The sequence below is a fragment of the Otolemur garnettii genome, unplaced genomic scaffold (assembly GCF_000181295.1).
Source record: "Otolemur garnettii isolate 467f Iridium unplaced genomic scaffold, OtoGar3 scaffold00010, whole genome shotgun sequence".
NCBI classification, from domain to species: domain Eukaryota; kingdom Metazoa; phylum Chordata; class Mammalia; order Primates; family Galagidae; genus Otolemur; species Otolemur garnettii.
The window spans coordinates 22,446,617-22,471,071 of record NW_003852405.1 but is presented as its reverse complement, the minus strand read 5'-3'; positions in this window follow the sequence as shown (position 1 = coordinate 22,471,071).

Sequence of the window (24,455 nt, the reverse complement as noted above, 5' to 3'; positions counted from 1 at the left end):
AAAAATGAAAATGGGCTCTAATATTAACAAGTAAGATTTAGGGTAAGGAGAACATTCTGAATATGCCGATGATGATGGCATTAGAAATAGTAATTGAAAAAAATAGACGCTGAATCTTATATAAATGGGAAATTTTATGAAGGGGGAAAGTGCAGCCAAGATTCTGTTCCATGTCTGAAGCCTCAGAAAAAAAAAAAAACCTGGAAGGACGTGAGTAAGTTAGCTGTGCTAAGATGTGCACAATTAAATCTCATTTCTCATTTTCCTTAGTGGACCACTAATACCCAGGAACTGGAATTTCCTTTGGCCCTAAAACATCTTGACTTATAGGTCTGGATAACAGCTTCAGGGGTGTTTGAAATGAACAAACATATTAATACAAAGTTACGCTGTCTATGCAGCATTAAAATATATATAAAGCTTATTTTTGTATAAGTTTAATCGATAGATGGAAAAGACCACACCTGTGTGTTAAACAACATTTTGGAGTAAAATCCTGTGTTCTTCAGTCTATAATTACTATTTCAAACAATTTCAGGGGAACCTGTCACAGTAAAAACTATCAGTTTTATGTCCATTTTCTTCCCTAGACGGTGAGTGCTTTGGGGAAAGAGACTGCCTCCTGCTCCTCTTTTTATTCCTAGAATCTAGCATCGACCAAGTTTGGCCTATAGTACGTAGGGTTGGTTACATTATGACTTTTATGGGTCTGGGAGCTTTTGTCTTCATGGGCCTCTGCTTCTGTTAAAAAATATTAAAAATTATATGTTATGACTATGTTGGTATGAAGATTAACATTATACATAAATACTTCCTTTGACCTAAAATCCTTTTTCTCCTGGTTTTTAGAAAACTAAAACACTTTCATAGGCCTTTAAAAGTACTGTGGGCCCCAGGTACTATGCCTACCTCGCCTATGGATAAGTCAGTCCTCATATGTGTTAAAGACATTTTTATTCGCGTGAATGAAATGAATGAAATGATTGAAAGTGAACTTGGTGGTAGCGATTCTTAAAGCTTCTATTTTGGAGTAACTTTCAGCCTAAAATATTTTTCAAAAGCAACTAATTAATAAAATCACCACCAAATACAAATATTCATTTCATCTGAAGCCAACTATTGAAATGGCCTACTGTAAACAAAATGAAAACCCAAGAGCAGCAGAGAAAAAAGCTGTTGAAGTGGCAAAATAAATATTTTAAAATAATATCAGAGGTGGCTACAATATTGAACAAATATACCACACCTCTTAAATAGTGAAATTTAAATATTTTCTTTTTAAAATTCTGACATTCCAAAGGAGTCAGTTCATAAGGTAGATAGTTTTAAAAATGTGGGTTTATGCTTGGAGCCACATAGTAATTGACTGTAACTTGGTTGTGTGTGCCCAGAACACCAACCCCGGGCCTTTCACAACATTGTTTTTGGAACTCACCATTTCCCCACCGTTGTTTCCAGAGACATCTTTTTAAAATGGAAAATTGATTAATGAAATCTTAGGCACGGATAAATGGTAATGCATATAATACATTAAAATCTTGTCATTTTATAAGAAAGGTTTATTGGCTAACACTGCTGTTTCTTCGAGTAATTCAAAGCCTAGTGTTTAATTTACAGAATGAAATACGGAAATCAATTATTTAGTCAGTGGAGTGGTGAATCTGATGTTCAAAATTACGGTTTTTGGAAGCAACCAGACTGACTTGAGATGTAGAATGTTGTATCTGAGCAGGTTTTTTCCCCACATCTAAATGTACTGAAAAATGTTCAAAAAACGAGGAAGCATCTTTGCATTCTCTGGATGGGATTGTATGCAGATTAATATCTGGATCATAATTCAGATTCACCCTTCCAAAAAGGATATTACACATACAGAGTAGTGCTAGTATTTATGGGATGGGCATTTACCAGAACAGCTCTTAAAGGCTATATAATAAAATAGCATTAAGGCTGCCTAAATTAATTAACCATAGATACCAAAATAGATTCAGCTAATGGATCCTGCTTCCCCAGAGAGTGTCCTCCTTTAATAATAATAATATAAAAAGCAAAAATCATTTTTCTCTCTTTTCCATGATATCTAGACATCTGAGCAAGAGTGGGTGGCAGAGGGAGACTGTCCACAGCACCCATGAGACAGAGGAGGGAGAGGTCATCGAGTAACCACACACTCTGGTTCTGCTCTCCAAGGGCAAAGGCCTTCCTCAGAAGCTGTACGCCCTGCTGCCCTTCAGAACAGGAAACCTGTCTAGAGTCTTCAGCTTATCTCCTGCATTGCTTTGCCAGAATGGCAGCCTCTCCAGCTCCTAGTAAACGCCTTTCATAGATGAAAGTGGTGAAGGCTCTGAGGGGCTGGTCACTGGGGAGGGCATCTGAGTTTGGGGGGGCACGGCATGGTGTAGCTGTCTGCCACCCCATGGGTGATTTTAGACATGACATAAGCACAGAGGCGGCAGAGAACACACAAGGTCACTTGGTCCATCTCAGGCGAGTAGGCAGAATCCCATCCCTGTGCACGGTGAACCTTAAGGAAGGAGGCTGCTAGTTCACGAGGAGCTTCAAAGATCTAGGTTGTGGACTCACAGATCAGTCATTCACCTTGCCAGTCAGCCAGACAAGCCCCTGCTCTCCCACATTTCTGGTCGGACACAAATTCCTGCTTTGGCCATCTCACTCTCAGTAGCAGTTCCAGCAGAGGGCAGGCGGGGAAAGGAGAGGAGCATGTACCGGTGCAGAACATCTCTTCTGAACGTGTTAGGACAAATGTTCTGGATTACTTAGAGCACCGAAGGGCTTTCTGTCAGAACTTCTTGCCTATCTACCTGTTTCCTTGGGGTTTCCTCTCCCCAGGAGCTTGCCATCTGGCTTGGGAAAGCAAAATGAAGATGCGTGAAATCATGAGAAAGCCACGCTATTAAGCCATCCCTGTTATCCAAAATCAAGTCATGGGTTTTCAGAAAAATAAGAGAGGTCTTTGTATACTGAAGTGAGAGATTGCATTTAGAGATTAAAAGCATAAATTGAAGTAAATAATTAGTGCAGGCAAGTAAGACTCAGTAAATGGGCAAATGCAATTGTGGAAAATTCTCTACAGAGGCTGAGGTGACAGCCACCCGCCACCACACACACAGAGGACCTGTAGGCATCCTGCAAAAATGTGCTTTATGTAGGAAGCTCTCATTAGATCTCAATACCAGGCCTTTGTGGCAATCAGCCAGAGCAAAAGGACTGGGAAATTGAGGATCAGTTCGTATTCCAGGAGGAAAAATATTTAGTATCTTCCATATCATTCAGTAAAGCCTGTGTGACAACGTCATGAGCAATTCACTACCGGGAGGTCTTCATCAGATAAACAGGGCTACAAAATTCATGGCCAAGGAATGTGGGCTAGAGAGGCACTCCCAGCCACAGCTGCTACCTGAACACCCAGGACTGGCTGGGAACCAGAGAGACGTGCTGAAACCAGGAGCTGCGGCGACAAATGGCAACGTTACAGCCGCTTAATCCTGAAATGAAAAGTAATTGCTTCTGGCTTAAAGAATAAAGGAAAAACAAGATCAGCCTTGGCTGAATTACATTATTACTTTTTATTTTTTGCAAAAACAACTATGCTGAAGACCAAGTTTTGAAGCCTGCTTGGTATTTGAAAATGTGAGAAAATGGATGTTTTCTGACAATGTGATTTAAATCCATCCAGGGATATTGATATAGAAGGATATTTGAATGCAGGTACATTTTGATTAACATAAGTAGATGGGGGTTAGCTAGAAAGGATGACATCTAAAATTTAACTTACCTGAATATCATTGTAGAAGGTCTGTCTGGAAAACAGCTTTGGCTTTGTGTATTTTGAAGCATTTCCTACTGAAAGTTCTCAGCCTCAGCGACCAAAGCTCCTTTTCTGTACCGATGAAGGTGCAAATACAGAAATGTGGAAGAAGAGGAGGGGGAAGGCATTTCAATACTTCTAGCACATTCCTGTGATGGAATTGCCCTCTTTACAGAAAAAGGAATTCATAAAAACTCATAGAGGAACAGCTGCAAGTTTCAATTATTAGAAGGATTGAAAGGTGACTTTAACCCACAACCGAACAAGTAATATTTGTGTTTTTACGTGTTTACCCTCGAGGGGCTACGGAATGGCAAATGTCAGGAGGTGTTCTGTTTACAGAGTCTCCATTTTTCTTGAAAGCCAGAGTGGAATGACACGGTGTAAAAACAGAGTCAGAAAAGGAAAAGCAAGTCTTGCTTTTCAAGTTCTAATTTTTAAAGTCTATGTATTAATTTAAAGTATTTGTAGCAGACTCACAATAATGTAGAGAAAACCAATTAAAATGCATCTCATCCCCTAGAACTGAAGCTGCTTTGCTTCCTTTTAGGTAAAGTCACATAAAATTATGTACACAAACAGCATTGGCATATGGCTTAACCTAACACCACAAGCCCTGGCAGGAACATCCTTAACCAATACTAACCAGTAAGAAATAAAACCCAGTTTGTCTTCCTGCTATCGTTCTGTATGAACACTAATACTATCAAGTGAATATAACCCATCCTATCTTCTCACAGTCGCTAACCTCAAGGACATGCTACATCAGACAACAAAATCTATTTACAGACATTGGTCACAGCTTCATTAATTCAAAACAGAAAAAAATAATTTTTATACCAGAAATTTTTTTTTTTGAGACGGAGTTTTACTTTGTTGTCCTCGGTAGAGTGTTATAGCTCACAACAACCTCAAATTCTTGGGCTCAACCAATCCTCATGGCTCAGCCTCCCTAGTAGCCGGGACAACAGGTGCCTGCCAGAATGCTTGGCTTATACCAGAAGTTTTTTGGATACCAGCAGGGTGATTTAACCTAACAGAATACTTACAGGACTCTCACAACTGCGTCTGTTTCCCATGAGCTCAGGCCCAGTGAATAGCTAGAAGGCCGGCCACACAGCCAATAACTCGGTGCATAGCAATTACAAACATGAGGGCTTGTTTAAATCAAAGGTGTCATACAGCCCATGAGATAAAGAAACACAGCCACAAACAGCACTAAGAATGCAAAGAATGGCCAGGCGTCATGCCCTCTACTGGCATAGGATACACAGCTAGTAGTTTCAAAGATAAAGGACTATGGTACTTTGAAACATTCTGAAGATTGAGATAAGTAGATAAAAGCAGTCCTCTTTACATCAGCGCTCTACCATTCTATGCCAAGAAAGGACATTGACTGTTAAAATGGCCCCAATTCTCATTTTTACACTGAACATAATTCAGATGTTAACCAAGTTTCCATTCTCAATATAGAAAATTCTTTCTATTCTTATAAAATACAAGAATGTCCAAAAGAAATACAGATTTAATGTATAATGTGAGCATATATTTCAACTGAGATACACAATGATTGTACAAACATTTAGATGATTAGGAAACATTTATTTATAGTATAGTGTTGAATGTAACTTTAACTCAAATATGACACTCGCAAATTCAATGCAATCTACAATTTTCTACTTAAAAGATAAGGTTATAAAGTGTAATATAATTTGAAAATGTAATCCTTCATGTCATATATTATCAAATCATTAGTCACACATTTTCTTTAAACACCAGGTGACTTTGAGAGGAAGCAAAATTCTTTCTTCACCCAGAGATTTCAAGTAAAAACTCTTTCCTTAGTCCTTGCATTTTGCTTTCTAGAGCTGTACCTCATATTACTGACAATCCAAATATAATTAATTACCAGCATCTCCCTGGGTGAACTAACCCCCAAGCACCTTATAACTTGCTTTCTAAAAAGAAATACATCTTTAAATTACACTTCATTAAAAGTAAAGCTTCATGAGACGTTAAAATATAGACATAAAGTGGTTTCATTCTCCTTATCTACTTGTCAGTATTTCCCTTCCTTTCTATGCATCCTGCTCTCCTTTTTCTTCAAGTTGAATTCTAGAGATTCTGAGGAGAAGCCATCAGGCCAGTAGCTATTGAAGAATTGTTTCACACAACCTAGCAGGTAGGGAATGCAAAGGACTCGACAGACTATATTTGGAAAATATGGTAATCAGAGACTCACTTAGAAAATTTTCCAGAATTGCTGTAATATCAACTTTATTTAATTTCTTTTAAAGATAATTGATTTTTTAAAGAAAATCTAATAAAACCTTGTGGGGGTTTTAGCATACGTAGAGGTATGACAGTAGTGCAAAGGACAGGTTGGGGAATAGGAAGTATACCTTTGTAAAGTTTTTACACTACACATGAAATCATAGTAGACTGCTAAGTTAAGGATGCATGTTTTAGTCCCTAGATCAGCCACTAAAAAAACAAAGAGGTATAGCTTTCAAGTCAATAGAGGAGATAAAATGGAGTAAAGAGTCCCAGCAAATCCAAAAGAAGGAAGGAAAGGAGAGACAAAGAAACAACAACAAAGATGACACAAAACAAATACTAGAAAACAATTAGCAAGATGGAAGATCGAGAATTATATTAGATGTAATTGGACTAAAACATTGCAATTAACAGGCAGAGATTATCAAACCAAATAAAAAGATAAGAACCAACTTTATACGATTTTTTTTTGAGACAAAGCCTCAAGCTGTCGCCCTGGGTAGAGTGCCGTGGCATCACAGCTCACAGTAACCTCCAACTCCTGGGCTCAAGTGATTCTCCTGCCTCTGTCTCCCAAGTAGCTGGGACTACAGGTGCCTGCCACAACACCTGGTTATTTTTTGGTTGCAGATGTCATTGTTGTTTGGTGGGCCTGGGCTGGATTTGAACCTGCCAGCTCAGGTGTATGTGGCTGAAGCCTTAGCTGCTTGAGCCACAGGCACCGAGCCTAACTTTAGACAATTTTTAAGAGAAACACTTTAAGTATAAAAATTGGAAGTAACAATAGAAGTAAAGGGGGTAAAAAAAGAATATATTTGTTTTTATTCCATTGATCTATTTGTGTATTTTTTTACCAATACAATAATTTTATTATTGTAGGTTGAATTTAACAAGATTCCTGCTGATTAATATGCATGTTAAATTTTGTACATATTAATATGCACAAAAAATCAAAAGCTTTTTAATGTTTGCCAATGAGAGACAAATACCAAGTATGAAAGTCCTGTTTGGCCCATTATCAAACCAAGGTAAGAGAGTAAGGCACTTATCTAAGTTCATACAAGGGGAAGATCCCAGATTTTCTGACTCTCAGACTACTGCAATGTCTACCAAGAACTCAGCTGTTTAACTAAGAGTCTTACTCATTCAGTAATAAGCAAGGAAAAAAGTAATTTCTTTTTATCCATACATTTACCATTTCTAGCGTTATGCATTTTTCACATTGATCTAAGTTTACATCTGATATGACTTCCTTCAGCCTGAAGAACTTCTTTCAACATTTCTTACAGTACATGTATACTACTGACAAATTCTGTTTTTATTCTTCCCTCCCTCCCTCCCTTCCTTCCTGTCTCCCTCCCTGTGTCCCTTCCTTCCTCTCTTCTCTTCCTCCCTCCCTCCCCCTCCCTTTTTTCTTGCTTTCCTTCTTTCTCCTTTTCATTTTTAAAAAAGTATTTTCACTAGGCCTCTAATTCCAGGTTAACAGATTTTATTTCTTTTAGCTCTTTAAAGGTGTTATTCGATTCTCTTCGGGTCTGTTAAGAAGTCAGCATTATTATTACCTTGAGTCTTGTGCAGAGTGGGCCTTTTTTCTCTAACTGTTATTAAGACTTTTCTCTGTAATACCTTGGCTTTCATAAATTTGACTACTAAGTGCCTAGGAGCAGTTTTCTTTGTTTTTATCATGCTTGGAGAGTTTTGAGATTTTTGGATTCATGGGTTAATATTTTTCATCAAATTTGGATTTTTTCCAGTTATTATTCCTTCAAATATTTTTTCTGCCCTAATCTCTTCTTCTAGAACTCCGGTTTCACAGATATTAGGCCACCTCATACTGTCCCACAAATTAATGAGGCTCTGTTCATTTTGTTCAGCTTTTTTTCTCTATGTGCTTTAGCTCAAATAGCTTATGCTGCCCTATCTTCCAGTTCACTAATTTGGAGTAGAGTGCCCTGGCATCACAGCTTATAGCAATCTCAAACTCTCGGGCTCAAGTGATTTTCTTGCCTCACTTAGCCTCCTGAGTAGCTGGGACAGGCACCCGCCATAATACCTGGTTATTATTTTTTTTTTTTTGGTTGCAGTTGTCATTGTTGTTTAGCAGGCCCAGGCCAGACTCAAACCTGCCAGCCTCGGTGTATGTGGCCAGCACCCTACTCACTGAGCTACAGGTGTTGAGCCCATTAAATGCAACTTTAATTGATCTGTGTTTAAAGAGTGTTAAATTTTGTCCTTTTAACGTGCTGGTGGGTCAGCTTGATTTTTATAAGGTTGTTTTCCAGCTTTATTTGGATGAACACAGAATAACTTTTGCCCTAGGGCTAGAGTGGCCCTGACTCTAAGTAGAGTAGCCCTACCTCCTAACGCGTGGCCTCCTGAGGTCTTCACTGAGAGCTCCAGGGCATGGGTGAGGTCTCTCCACCCAGAATGTCCACATCTTCAGTACTGTGCACCTTCTACATCCACTCAGCTCACAGCTCTCCACTAGTTGTTTTCTGCCAGACTCTGGTTTTACCCAGAGAATGAGAAACCTATGTTCAGCCAAAGACTTCAAAGTAGCCCTATGCAGATTGCTGGACCTGTTACTTTTGGCAGGTCTTTTTTCTTTGTCATCCTGACCTGCAAATTTCAACCACCTCAAAGCCCTGAACTCTGATCTCTGGCTCCTCAACTCAGCCACACAACTGTTATCAAATTGGGCTCCATTTTCTGGAGTCTCAGGGTGACTAAGAAGATCTAGGATTTCCCTTTCCCTCAGGGTGATCTAAGAAGATCTAGGATTTCCCTTTGCCCAGGAATCAAAAGTTCAGTGCTGCCTGAATTCCACTGTCTGAAAACAGGTGCTTCATATATTTCATTCAGTTTCATAGCTATTTATGGCAAGAGGACTGGTACCAGTAAATTTATCATAGCCAGAAGCAGAAGTCCTTCATGTTGGATAATGATGACCATCATCTTCTATTTGAAATTTGCCCCTATTTTTACTACTATAATCCTCTTGGTTTTCCTCCTAAATTTTTTATTATTCCTTTTTTATTTTGTTCTCCACTTTCTGCTTCTATCTCACATATTTGCTTCCTAAGGGTTCAATGCTTTTCCCTTTTTGGTCTATACTCTCTCCATTTTCATTGTTTCAATTATTATTTCTATGATTCACCAATCTGTAGCTCTGGACTAGACCTATGTACGAAACCATATTTTCAACTGTCTACTGAATCTATATTTGAGTGATCACTAGCCTGACTGACTATATTAAAAGGTAGTACATTTTCTTTCCTTCAAAGCTTTCTTTTGTTTCTAGATTTGATTCTTTTTTGCAGTGAAAGACTTTTCTGTAATTTAATGGAGATGACAAGTAAAATCAAAGGAAACAAAGGATGATATGTTGTTATTGAGACATGAGTTGGCAGAGGTTAGACTCACAACAACAGTCTTTGGCTGGGATAAAACCTTGTAGGTAATCCTACTCTGAATCACCACAGTGCAACAGAAAAACCAATAAAAGCATCATCCAGATCTTGAATCATAGTAACATAACCAAGAAAACTACAAGCAAAATATAAATATAATTTTCCTATTTTTAAAAATATTATTTAGTAGAGATGAGGTCTCGCTCTTGTTCAGGTTGGTCTTAAACTCCTGAGCTTAGGGGATCCTCCCATTTTGGCTTCCCAGAGTGCCAGGATTACAGACGTAAGCCACATTGCTTGGCCTCTTAATCACTTCTTTAAAGGCCTATATCCACACACAGTCACTGGGGGCACCAGAGGTTAGAACTTCAACATATTAATTCATTAAACATGAGATAGACTGGGAGGCTGAGGTGGGTGGATCACTTGTGGGTGGATCACCTGAGCTCACAACTTTGAGACCAGCCTGAGTCACAGCGAGACCACCTCTCTAAAAGAATAGCTGGGTATTGTGGCGGGTGCCTGTAGTTCCAGCTACTTGGGAGGCTGAGGCAAGAGAATTACGTGAACCCAAGAGTTTGAGGTTGCTGTGAATTGTGACACCACAGCACTCTACCACGGTGACAAAGTGAGACTCTTCAAAACAAACAAACAAATAAACAAAAAAAACCATGACATAGAAAAAAGCTACGTGGTAGACTAAAGATACATGCCTGAGAAAGTCAGCAAGTCTTCTCTGAGGCTGAGCCTCATTTCTAGCTCTGCAGTTTGGTAGCCTTATGACTCCACAATGGCTGGAGCAAGTTTGGACGGTGATTCATGATGAGCTACAGGTTCACCCACATTTCTATGCTCAGTCATGAATGTGCACAGAGAAAACTGGAGAAGGAAGAATATATCCACCTTCCTTTTCCTATCCCCGATTTTCTAGGATGTGAACTTGAGTCGTTGTGCTAAGCTTGCTTTCTGCCAGGCTGGTGGCATTTAGTCATTGCTTCTTCCCTCTTTTCTTCAGAACAAGTATCCCTGTGCCAACTGACGCATCTGATAGCAGCCTTAATGGTCACAGATGATACAAGAGCAGTGGGTTTCATCTATCTGAGTGCCGGAAAAGTCAAAGCAAAGGAAATCAGGATTTGTTAAAGATGCTAGAAGACTGGCACTTTCACAGATGAGAAAAACATAGTCTGGGACTGGTGAAATGACTGGTCCAGGGACTTCTCAGCTAAAGACGCAGCGAGGACTTCCTCTCCTGACTCCTATTCCATTGTTGTCACAGCTCATTAGCTCTGTGTTTAGTTTTTTTTCTGATTAAAAATGTTCCTGGAAGCATTGCATACAAATAATATGAAAGCAAAGGACCATTATAGTGCAGTGGTTAGGAGTGCAGACTGTCCTATAAACCTATGTTTGAATGTCAGTTTTATCATTCTACTGTACAGCCTTGAGCAGGTTGTTAAACTACTTAAAACCTTAATTTCCTCAGCAGTGGAATGGGGATAATAATAGTACCTACCTTACTGAATAGCCCTGAGGGGTTCAATAAGTTAGAGCATCTTAAAAAAATTAATAGTGTTATGTATATGGTAAGTGTTTAATAAATAGGATGTGTTACATTATTGATCATAATACCTTAAATTGCTAGACTTCAAAATCTCCATTCTCAAATACAATGAAGCAAAAGTCAATTAATAACAAAGAAACCTCATGAATTAGACATCATTCTATTTCACAACTAAGAAGATGTTTATTACAATGTCCCAGAATCAAGCAGTTGAATACAAGGGCAAAAAACAAGCCCAGCAGTCCTGTCAACGGGTTTCACAACTCTAAAGATTTAAAGGCATAGCCTAAGGAGAAAACCAAAATCCCCAAGGCGTAGAATAAGAGAAAAGAAAGTTCTAAAACAAAGGAAAAGAGCACGATGGGGAAAAAACAAGAATGCTATTATACTATTCATCCATTAAAAACGATGGAGACTTTACATCTTTTGTGTTCGCAAGGATGGAGTTGTAATATATCCTTCTTAGTAAAGTATCTCAAGAACGGGGAAAAAAGTATCCAATGTACTCCATACTATTTTAAAACCAATATATAAATACTTACACATTCATACAAATGATAAAACACAAATATAGTCTAGCAAAAGGGAAGAAAGAGGAGGGAGAGGGGAGGGTGGAGGGAGACTGGTGAGAGGAGGGAGGGCATTTGGTGGGATCTCACTTAATGTGCACAATGCAAGAATGCACTTCAGAATAACCAAGAGTAAATTATAAATGTCTTACCACAAAAAAATAAGTAAGTGAGGTGATGGTTATGTTAATCAGTTTGATTTAAGCATTCCATATTATAAATCAAATCATCACACCATACCCTATAAATGTATACAGTTATGATTTAAGAAAAAATTTAAAAAAAGATGTATAACCTCAACAAAAGCACCCATGTAAGCCAGGAGTAAAAGATACCACTTTCCACTTTTTCTGTGAGATCGCCCCTAAAGCAAAGAAGGAAGCCCAGTCCCTCCCAAAGCAGAAGCCAAAGCAAAGATTTTAAAGGCCAAGAAGGCAGTGCTGAGAGGCATCCCTATCCACCGGAGAAAAATAAATGAATGAAAAACTGCACATCACCTACATTAGAGCTCCAAGACAATGCAGCTTCCTAAGGCGGCCCAAATATCCTCAGAGCAGCACCCCCAAGAGGAACAAGCTTGACCTGTATTCCCCAATCAAGTTCCCCCGACCACTAAGTTGGCCATGAAGAAGATAGAAGACAACAACACACTTGTATTTGTTGTGAATGTCAAGGTCAATAAGCACCAGTTCAAACAGGTTGTGAAGAAACTCTATGACATTGGCAAGACCAAGGTCAACACTCTGATCAGGCTTCAGGTCGAGCAGAAGCATGATGTTCAACTAGCTCGTATGATGCTTTGGATGTTGCCAACAAATCAGGATCATTTAAACTGAATCCAGCTGACTTATTCTAAATATACCTCTTTATCACTATTACAAAAAGAAAAAAGAAGCAACCACTTTTCAGGTAAGAGCACAAAGTTAAGGTGCCCAAAGAAAGTAAAAGTTATTTCCAGCAAGAAATATTCCTTATCTTTCCGAGCCTGGGGTCTGCTAATGTGAAGAGGTTTGTTCTCTAGGGTCACGGTAGGAAGTGGCCATTACATCCTGATGATGGCCCCCTGCAGCAACGTGGTGTGTACTCACTGGCCCCTGGCATGTGAGGTTGCTGCGTTAATTTTCTTTAATCAAAGATGTCTTCCCAGAGGTGGGCGCCTGCCAGAAAGCCAATCATTCACAATTAACGACATGCTATTTGTGTTTTCAAGTATCTAACTGTGCACAAGGGCAACTCTAGCCTCTTTTGAAGTAATATAGCCCTTTAGAATGGAGGTGTAGCACAAATGACACTTACTAAAAGGCTATTTTTTTTCAGTCTTTATTGTTTCAAGGGCCAAAGAGTGAGACCCAGAAGTAAAAGTGCAAAGTGATTAATTTACCCATAAAGCCCAAAGAGAGGACAGAGCCAGAGGGACTCTTCTAAAGCAGACATTTGCAGGCTTCCCAGCTAAATCCAAGGCCACAGTCACTCTGGGTTATGTTGTCATTTCAGTCCTTTGCTTTGCTGAAATTGACACCAGTGAGCTAGTGACATTCTTACTCTTTGTTTATTTTCTTTGTACTGATTTTAGTTCTTGTCTAACAGCTGCATTTGCAAGGTAATTCCACAGTTCAGTAGGACCCCACAGTTGGCCAACTCCCTACATTCACCACCTCCTTAAGTGGACCTGATTTTCATAGACTAGACAGGCACTACATTTTCTTATCAGTGCAGTAGGCCTACTTTATGTTGACCTCCTCTGTATGTTAATCCGTCTATTACAGTCTCGTGAGTAGTCAACTTACAGAGGTTCTGTTGCATTCATAAAACATGTTTGATGTGCATGTCCTTTGCTTCAATTTCATTTTTGGGAATTTCCCTATGTAAAGTCTAACTAAAGTGTATGAAGATATAGCTATGAGGAAATCTATCCCATTATCTGAAATACTGTTAATTAAAAGCAATTTAAATGCCCATTGATAAAGACTGATTAAACAGCTTGTGATTTATCCATGCACACACTCTGGAATCACACTACCCGAGTTTGAGTTTCCATTTCATTACAATTTATTAGTTGTGGCCACTTGCATTCATTTCTATTTCTGCCCTAACAAACCATTATGATTTAGAAGCGCAAACAACACAAATTTATTCTCATAGTTCAATAGGTCAGAAGTCCATAAGGAACTCAAATCAACAGATTGGCAGGGTTGGGTTCCTTCCTCTAGGGTCTAAGAGAGCATCCCTTTCCTTGCTCATGCAGGTGTCGGCAGAATTCAGTTTCATGTGGCTGAGTCTGAGGTCTCTCTTTCTATGCTGGCTAGTAGCTGAGGGCTGCCCTTTGCCCCCTAGAGTTCTCTCACTAGTTCCTCACATAGATCTCCTCATTTCAAAAGCAGCAACAGTGTGTTTAATCCTCCTGCCATCTCTCTGACCTTACTTCCACCATTGCACCTCTCTCTAATCAAGCTGGAAAACGGTTCACTTTTAAGGACTTAAATGATCAGATTGGGCCCACCCAGATATCCACCATAAACAACTCCTCTCAAAGTCCTGAGTCTTTTTTTTGAGACAGAGTCTCACTCTGTTGCCCAGGCTAGTTGTGGCATCATAGCTCACAGCAACCTCAAACTCTTGGGCTCAAGCAATTCTCCAACATCAGCCTCCAGAGTAGCTGGGACTATAGGTGCGTCCCACAATGCCCAGCCAATTTTTCTATTTTTAGTAGAGATGAGGTCTAGCTCTTGCTCAGGCTGGTCTCAAACTCCTGGGATCAAATGATTCTCTTGCCTCAGCCTCCCGAGTAGCTGAGACTACCGGAACCCGCCACAATGCCCATCCACAGTCCTAATAACCTCTGCAAGGTCCCCTTACTCACTAATTTCAGGGATTTGGCTACAGATATCTCCGGGAGCTCTTTTGTGCCTATCACACCTCTCTAAGCTTCAGTATCCTCATCTCAGAAATGGGGCCTCCTTCCACATATAATTGTTGTGACTTCTAGATGAGACAAATCTCTTGGCACATAGTAATCGCTCAGCAAATGTTTGCTATCATCATCTCTGCCATGTAGCCATTAATAAGAAGGAGACAAAGAGTTGTATTACTGGCATAGATGTTTAAAAGCTCTAGAAGAGGCTCAGTACCCGTAGCTCAGTGGTTATGGCACTGGCTGCATGCACCAGAGCTGGCAGGTTCAAACCTGGCTAGGGCCTGCTAAACAACAATGATGACGACAATAAAAATAGCTGGGCATTGTGGCAGGTGCCTGTAGTCCCAGCTACTTGGGAAGCTGAGGCAGGAGAATCACTTAAGCCCAAGAGTTTGAGGTTGCTGTGAGCTGTGATGCCACAGCATTCTACTGAGGGTGACATAGTGAGACTCTGTCTCAAAAACAAAAAACAAAAAACCTGTGTGTAGTATAACCACTTTTCTAAACAAAGAGGAAAAAGGAAAACATCGATGGTTGTATTCACATAGGGAAAAATGAATGGAGAGCCACAGATTGAGATTGAGAAGGTAAACACAGACTTGGAATTTTTAAAGTAATACATATGTTTTATTTTTGCATGTAAAGGGATAGCCCCATTAGAAAAATAAATAAAATGTTTATTTTCCAAACGTGGAAGCAAAAAGCAAGTAAAGAGTCACTTATACAAAGACAAAGATTTGTAAAAAAGAGCATTGAAAAATTACAGGAAACCAAAAATCCCAAGAAAGAGGCTCGAAATAATCTCAAACGTATCAGTAACCCCCCAAAAGATGGTAGAGTGCATTCGTTTGTTAAAATTCTGTTCATTGACGGAAACTCTCGTTAGAGAAAATAACAAAATTCAGATGGATAAAAACATCATTCAGGTAAAAGTTTAAAACACAAACGTTAAACATACAGTGGTTACAGAAAGATGCATATTTAGCAACAGAGATGGGCAGTAAATTCACCAATGTCAAGGTTTGTGTTGCCTCTGGAAATAGAAGAAGGGACACTGGATGGGAGAAGGTTACCAGAGGGATCTCTGCTATATCCATAACATTTTATTTCTTTGTAACAAAAATAAAATATCTGATATTTACCTTTAGGTTCTGGTTCATTATAGTTTATACTTTTCTATGCATATAAATATTTGTTCAGTGAATTATACTTAGAAGTCAGAAGTAGGGATACTATCCTCATAGGACATATATTTTGGGTTCTAGAAAAAAATTATAAAATTAGGGCAGGGGGATGGAAACAAATTTCCACAATCTGCCCATGAGTTAAGGTGATCATCTATTGAACACTCACACTAGTTTAAGGGTGATCCCCTTTGAAAATGCCGATAAGATATACACGAAAATATCTTAATGCCTTAAGAAGGCATTAATTCAGTTCATAAATGTCATCGAGAAACAAAGAAACAAGTGGGATGGTGACTAAATTTCTCAGGGAAATCTAACGTGGAGCCAGAATATGAAGAAAGTTCATGGATTTCTAAGAGAGAACAATTCAGACAGGAAAATTTTGGACTGTGCTGAGCCACAAAGAAGGGACCTTATGGCCGAATGTGCTGAGAGTGGTGGTTCAATGTGATTGTAGCAGATTTCCTTCCTGAAGTTTTGAAGAGCTGTGGAAATGGACATGGGTACTTAAATGGGAAAAGCACAAGAAACCATCAACAGATAGAACTATTAGATAGAAATGTAGCCTGCCAGGAGGAAAAGACCTGACCTCAAGATTTCTATCAACCTTGATAATCAGCTTCTTGGCTCTACGCATTCTAGCTCCACAGTAAAAATGTGAAGCATTGACAAAGTATTAATGAACTGGTGTGAGAGAAAAAAAGGGGAAATGCTGCCCCGTGTAGTGGCCTGAGCCTGGAGTTCCAGTTACTTGGGAGGCTGAAGCAGGAGGATTTCTTGACCTGGGAGTTTGAGACCAGCCTGGGCAACATAGCAGGAGCCTGTCTCTAAAAAAATTAAAAAAAAATAGAAAGTAATACTCAGTTCCTTAAAAAGAAGAAGGAGAAGAAATGAAGGAGGAGAAGGAAGAGAAGGGAAAGAAGGAAGGAAGGAATTATTTATGTACTTTTTTATTTGGAGATAGAGTCTTGCTTTTTCACCCAGGCTCGAGTGCAGCAGCATTATCATAGCTCATTGCAACCTCCAGGGCTCAAGCCATCCTCCCCCTCAGCTTCCCAAGTCACTGGGACTATTGGTGCAGGCCATCACATCTGACTAATTTTTCTATTTTTAGTAGAGAGAGGTCTTGCTCTTGCTCAGGTTGGTCTTGAACTCCTGGCCTCAAGCAATCTACCTGCCTTGGCCTCCAACAGTGCAGGGATTATAGGTGTGAGCCACCATGCTCAGCTTCAGATACAATTATGTAACAGATCAGCAGACAAATATCCTCTCCCCAAAAAGGACAACTTATTTTGAATATATCTCACTTAATGTCATCAAAATACACTAATGTTGGGCTAACTTCTCCGTTCTACCTTCAAGTTAATTTGAGTGCAAGGCTCAACCTAAGTCCCATTTGGACTTAGGCCATGATGAAGATAGCCATGACCACTAAGCAGAACTGAGTCAGACCAGGTCTTGTGAATTATAGAGCCAAGTATATCCTGTGACCTGCCTAGTTAATCACCAGGGCCTGTTGCCTCTGCCTTTTCATGACCACTCACATCCTCATTCCTACCGCTATTGTTTCAGATCTAGCCTCATCTCATTTTGCACGAACTCTGGGGCAGCTCCTAGGTGGTCTCGGCCACATGGCTGCCAGAGTGAACTTGCTTCCTCTCTAAAGGCCAACCTGAATAGAGCCCCACTACGCTTGAGCCTCACCAGGGGGTTGCCTTACCCCGACACGTCTCTGTGAATTGTGAGGTGGGTCACAGGCCATTTGTACCAATAATAAAGCCCCGAAGATTCTCTTGACCAACTTTTCTCACTCCTGTGTTCAGAATGCCCTTTCCCTAGCGCTGAGTCACCAGCTCTGCTGCCTGGCAAATTCTTGCTTCTGCTCCTCCCACAGGTCCCAGCTAAGAAACTCCCCCACACACCCATGTTCCTGCCCGCCCACTCCTAGCCCAGCCAGCTCCTGTTCTGCTCCTAAAGCCTTGCTGCACTCTGTCCAGACATCCATGTAAAAATTGCCATGATCCTTTGCCATTGTTTATAAAACCTGCTTTCCCCCCGCCTTTGTAAGCTCTTTGAGGAGAAAGACCAGTAACTACCAGCTACATCTCCAATAAATAGCAGTTTCTGGTATGTTTTAGGCACACGGCAAATATGAATGAATGAATAGTACTACTCATATGGGGCTAGATTCCCCAGTTAATCAGAGCAACAGTTCTTTTTCCTTTCCTGATCTATCTGGCAGCAGAGAAAAACCTTTCTTCCTAATGATTTCATATAAAACCATATCATGAAATGTCTGCATTTTGAGAGTGAAGACCGAGGAAGTTATTTTTCCCCTTCTAAAATTAAAAGACCCTAATTATTGGCAAAGAGCGAATACTAGATTCATTATAGGCAAGAGTGGTCTAACCATTCTTTCTACGTTCCTGTAACTAATTATGGATGAGTAACTTAAAAAGAAAAAAAAAAAACCCTATCCATAAAAATGGACCACAAACCAATAAGGATGATGAGTTGAATCATAAAAATTCCATGCTATTTATATTTCTTTACACACACTTGGTGCATTTATTCTAAATGGAAAAGTACAAATAGTGGGATTAAAAACATTTCAAGTACAGAAACAAGAAACAGCCGATGTTAATCCTGCCTAAGGGGCAGAATTTAATTCTGTGCTAAACTACTGTACGTGGGATGAAGGGGCGGGGTTAACCAAACATTTGAGAACAAGTAATTAGCGCGGCATCTCTCCATCACGTGTGTGCCCTCACGTGATTTATACAGCAAGCCCACAGCGGAGGGAAACAAAATGCTGTCTGAAACCATTTTTTTCCAGCCACACATTTTTCAGGCTTATTTTTCCCCCCTCATCAAAATTCATTCACTCCTGTGGTCTTGGGTTAGACAACAGTGGGATTCTATTCTCTCCGCCATACAGGGGTAGAGAAATAGCATCTTTAGCCTGTCATCCTTTGCTGTGTCCTTCCTGCCAAATGTTGGACATTTAAATGGGGGGTACATGGTCCCTGTGGTTGGTTTATGTAATACTTGCAGAGGAACACTTTTAATTCACTGCTTCATGAGACACCTATGTGCCCAGAATTGTCCTGTGTTCTCAGCGAGTAAGACAGGGTCCCCACCATTGGTGAGCTGGTAGTCTACTAGTAGAGACAACTAAATCCACAATTGCAACGTAGAACAGCAAGAGCTGAGATGCCGGGAGGCACCAGGAGTTGCAGGGACTCCAACCTCTGTCTGGGACAGACAGGGACGGTTTCCAGCAAGAAGTGCCACCAGGCTGCATTTCAAATGCCCTATAGAGTTTCGGTAGCTGAAGAAGGGTAGGAAAGTGGAAAATTGAAACCCAAGGGACTACATGGGAGAGGTCCCAGCATGAGAAGGAAAACAGAAATAGATGAGGCAGGGTGGTGGTGACTGATGGAGCAGAGCAGATAGCTACAAAGAGAAGTGACGCTGAGTCTTTATGGAAATGTTTCCTGTGCTCACAAAGCAAGCAGTGGCTTCTGCAGCCCTCCTCCCCCTCTCCATCTGGGGCACCCATGACAAAGAGAACGCGTGAGAACTCAGGCAGATTTGGGAGGGACATCGCAGCCCGCCTCTGAACAGGAGCATCTTGCTCTTTTTTCAGCATTTTACATAAAACATGCAGAAATGGTGCCCTCAACCATACGGTGCACAACTCCAGCCCAGCTCTGGCAGCCCAGCTCTGGCTACAGTGCAGTGTCTGGCAAGAGCTTGCCTTGGGGCAAGGAATTTAACCTCCTAGTTCTTCAGAGTCTCCTCTTTTAAATGGGTTGCAGTGAGAATTAAATAGCGAGTTCGTATAGCGCTCACAGAATTAAACAGTGAGTTCGTATAGCACGCACAGAACAGAGCCCGGCACAAAGCACATGCGCAGTAAGTATTAGCCGTAATTGTATTACTCTGCGTATGGAAAGTGAAATTAGTCGGCCGGTTATTTAAATAATGAGCAGGGCCTTTCAAGAACTGGGTTCAGGAGTAACGTTGCTGTTGTTTACTGTCTTTGGTCCTAATAAGATATGAGGTTAGTTACCCCCTAAGAATACAAAGGCTGAACTTTGGCAGCCTTTCAAGAGTTAACAGTGGAATTAATTTTTTGCTTATATTCTCACTGAAAGTTTATTATCCCCACGTGTATTGAGGATCTACTGAAGGTCAGGCACGAGGGTACAAGGATACTCACTAAGGACCAATCTATCATTCATTCAATACACATTCACGGAGGACCCAGAAGGCGCAAGTCACTGCGGGCAATAAAACAATCCATCAGACCCTCCCGTAGCCGCTAGTCTAGTGGAGGAGACAAGCTGTGTGCAAGCGATGGAGACACAGGCCAAAGATAACAACAAACCCTGGACACTTTCTTTACACCAGGCTCTGCAGTGAGGGCTTTCCTTGGATATCATCACGAGGACAGAGATGGTTCTCAGCTGGGGTGATCTGGAGACACTTCACAGACATAGAGGTATTCGAATAGGATCTTCAAAAACACTTCGGGAGCATTTCACTCAATGCTGGTGGTGCAACAGAACGGGTTCAATGGCTTTTTCTAAACATGCGTGGTATAAAGACTAATTTCAAGAAAATACTGTAGCCGATACAATGGCATTGTTTCTACTGATCACTTTCATCTGGCTACACAACGGAACTACCGCCCCCCTGAGAAGAGTCCAGCTGTTGCTTAAACATGAACAACTACTCATTACATCATCAAGCCTGATGATCATCTTGCATCATTTCTCCCTAAATTCTCCCTCTTTTCCCCCAAGTCACAAGTAAGCATGTGTGCGGTACACTCTTGGATCCTGTTTCTAATTATTGGTTGTGTAATTTATTGATAAAGCAAAGCCAAATATGAGTAAGAATGAAGCCTAATTAGAAATGAAGTACTTAGTGTCCCCACAAGAAAAATTCCAGGGCTTCAGAAATAGAAAATCAGTGATGCATAGTTTCTTCAGTCACCAAAGAAATTATCCCGGCACTTAATAAGCCAGAAAATGGCTTAAACAGATGGAGGAAAGTTATCAGTGGCAAAGAATGGGCAGCGATGGAGAGAGAGACTTATGAGAACCCAAATGACTCTGGCACACACTAAAGAATGTATCTATTCGTGTCCTGAAATGAATGTTACTGAAAATCTGAAGTAGGAAAAGGAATACAAAATCAGCCACCAAGAGAGAGCATAACTGGCTATGGGCCTCTATATGCTGGAGCCACTGACTTATTTTCTTTATTTAATTGACTATTTGAGTGAAGCAACCAAAATAGTAACTTTTTTTTTGAGACAGAGCCTCAAGCTGTCCCCCTGGGTAGAGTACTGTGGCATCACAGCTCACAGCAACCTCCAACTCCTGGGCTCAAGTGAGTCTCCTGCCTCAGCCTCCCAAGTAGCTGGGACCACAGGCACTCACCACAACACCTGGCTATTTTTTTGGTTGCAGCCATCATGGTTGTTTGGCGGGCCCGGGCTGGATTCGAACCTGCCACCTTAGGTGTATGTGGCTGGTGCCTTAGCCACTTGAGCCACAGGTGCCAAGCCTAAAACAGTAACTTTTAATGTAGTGTGGATGCAGCTTAATTCTGATAATCTTCCCCTTATAGAAAAAAAAAAAAAAAACTTCTTTTTTATAAGGGAGAAACCACTCTCGCCAGCATAGAAATCTATGTAGCCTGGGTGGTGTCTGTGGCTCAAAGGAGTAGAATGCCAGCCCCATATGCTGGAGGTGGTGGATTCAAACACAGCCCTGGCCAAAAACTGCAAAAAAAAAAGAAAGAAAGAAAGAAAGAAATTTATGTAGTCTTTTCTGTGTATGTCTTATCTGAGCGTGTTTCTCATTAAGCTGACCATCAACCCTCTGATGAACTGATAGGACGTGGCTTCTGCCTTATAGGAGAAACAGCAAAGGCTTAAGTACATTTAAAAGTCTTTGAAGATAATAAGACCAAAAACTCAGTTTTTAAAATTTATCTTTCTAGAGATAAAGTCTTGCTCTGACACCCAGGCTGGAGTGCAGAGGTGTGATCATAGCTCATTGTAAGCTCAAACTTCTGGGTTCGAGGAATCCTCTTGCCTCAGCCTCCAGAGTAGCTGGGACCAGAAGTGCCCACCACCACAGCGCACTTGGCATTTCTTTTCTTTTTGGGGGGAGGGGGTACAGGCAAGGTTCCACTGTTGGTCTCAAAGTCCTGCCCTCAAGCAATCCTCCCACCTCGGCCTCCCACAGTGCTGGGGTTACAGGTGTGTACCCTCCAAAACTCAAGTTTTAGTATCAGTGAGTTACTGGATGATCCTTATCAGATCACTCAACTGCTGTGTATTTGAGTTATTTTATCATACAACCGGAACAGTGATATTCTCACACACACACCCCCCATACTCTTGATCACTGAGAGACATCTGCAAGAAGCAGAACTGGAGAGATAAGCAAGACACAGCTTCTGAGCGATGGCACACCAAGTTGCTATTTATACCCCTCTCCAGTCACTGATAGGAATGAGGGGTCTTTCCCTGCAAGGGAGTAATTTTAGGGACTGAGCTTCCTGGTGAGCTCACGGCTTAACACTGCTTGTGTCACCCTTTGAGTCAGCAGTGGATAATGCTGTGCAGAATCAACTAATTTTAGTCATCTGTGTGATCCTTGTAAACACTTCATGGTGACTCTTTTAAAAGTCTGTGTGAACTTGTTATCTCTGGTTGTTTCTTGCTCCCAATAATCCACTAGGGGGTTATTTATTTATTTATTTATTTTTAAGACAGAGTGTCACTCTGTAGCCCCCGGTAGAGTGCCATTATTTTATTTTATTTATTTATGTATTTATTTTTGAGACAGAGTCTCGCTCTGTCGCCCTCGGTAGACTGCTGTGGCATTATAGCTCACAGCAACCTCCAACTCTTGGGCTTAAGTGATTCTCTTGCCTCAGCCTCCCAAGTGGCTGGGACTATAGGTGCCTGCCACAACACCTGGCTATTTTTTGTTACAGTTACCACTGCTGCTTTAGCTGGCCGGGGCTGGGTTTGAACCTGCCACCCTCAGTATATGGGGCTGGCACCATACCCATTGAACCACAGGCGCCATCTGACTAGAGGCATTTTTAGGTGGCAGCATCTCACACAATTTGTCTAAGTAAGGTCCTCTGTTTCAGAATGGGCATTTGAAAATTCTGCCACAGATTCTCAAGTCCATCTGGCTAACTGGATCCAAAAAATAACTAACAGAGGTAGCTCCAAAGACACGAAAATTTCAGTGCCCTCTCTGTGTTACTGAAAAAGTGGGCTGCCCGCCTTATTCTGATTTCAGTAACTCCTTCAGTGAGCCCCAGCCCATGGAGGGAGAGAAAAAGGCTTATTCCTGAAGCTAACAGCTCTTCCTCTAGCTTTTATGCTGTTCATCTGGAGTGTGAAATGATCCCTCAGCTTCTTAATCACCTCCTCACTCTGGGATGTACCCCTGGGCTCTGAGTGGCATTTTATTGGCCTCTGAATGTAGCGCATCTCTAATCTGTTCAGGGTCTCATGGGTCCTGGAGAAAGAATAGGGCCTCTGACCAACTCCACTGCTCAGGTGCCCAGATGCAGGCACGTTGACCTGCACCACTTGACCAAGTCCTTGGATGTCAGACCTTGCACAAGGCTCTGGGAAAGGTTTGCTGCATTTCTCAAGGAATATGGAGGTCCAAAGGAGGGGCCAAATTGGGAAGAAAGGAGTAAGTAGAATTGTAGGCAAATTAAACAAACCCAGTTAGCGGTGCATATCCATCAGCCAGAAAGAGTGTGAAGGCATCTGGTCATATGTGAGAGAAGTTGGCTGGCTTGTTTGTCATCTCTCTCTTGAAAACCTTTAACCCTGGAATGTTTGATATCCATTTTCCCAGGTCTAAAAAGGGAGTTAGAGAATTTCAGATGAAGTGTAAGTGAAGCAAAGAGAGGAGAGAAGGAAGGAGGGAGGAAAGAGGGCGGGTTAGAAGTATTGAGAGGAAAATGGTGTGTCCTATCATTACTTTATATGAAAAGCAGCTAATAAGTCTCCCAGGACAGGATTTCTATTTCTTGAATTCATTAAAAGTAATTTTGAGACTCTTGGATTTGGGGGGGGGGGGGCAAGACTGTGCTAAAGAAAACTTCATTTAAATGCCTCTTTCCAAGGAAAACACATATCATACCAAGACACACAACCTCTGTGTAGCTTCACTGTGCTGCTGGAAACCGGGCCTCCCAGGTTGAGTCTTCTTCATCGAGGATCCCAGTGTCCCCGTCTACCCCTCTAAGAGCAATCTGATGGACTCGGGGTGAGCAAAGCAAGTCTTTCAGAGGAGAGGAAGGGCAGCCGGTCCGGCTGTCTGCTAATGAAAGGCTCATGCAGCTCCGCGGTCTCTGTGAACCAGGCCGCCAGGGTTACTGCAGGAGCCTAAGAAACCAACCTTTTGAGGAACGTTGTGTGAAGGAATGTCTGGAATGTTTTTCGCCTTAAGAGTTTCCAAGAAGCCTTTATGGTCCATGATGAAGAATGGGCCAAGCAGTATTACAATGTTAAGCAAGACTGGCTCAGATCAGAGGCGGCTGAGGGAGAAATCATTAAGATGAAGGATAGGATTGTCTCTTCTCAACCATTAAAGGCGGTTTCAGAATTTCTTTCTGGATTCCAACTGCATCCCACGGACCATCTG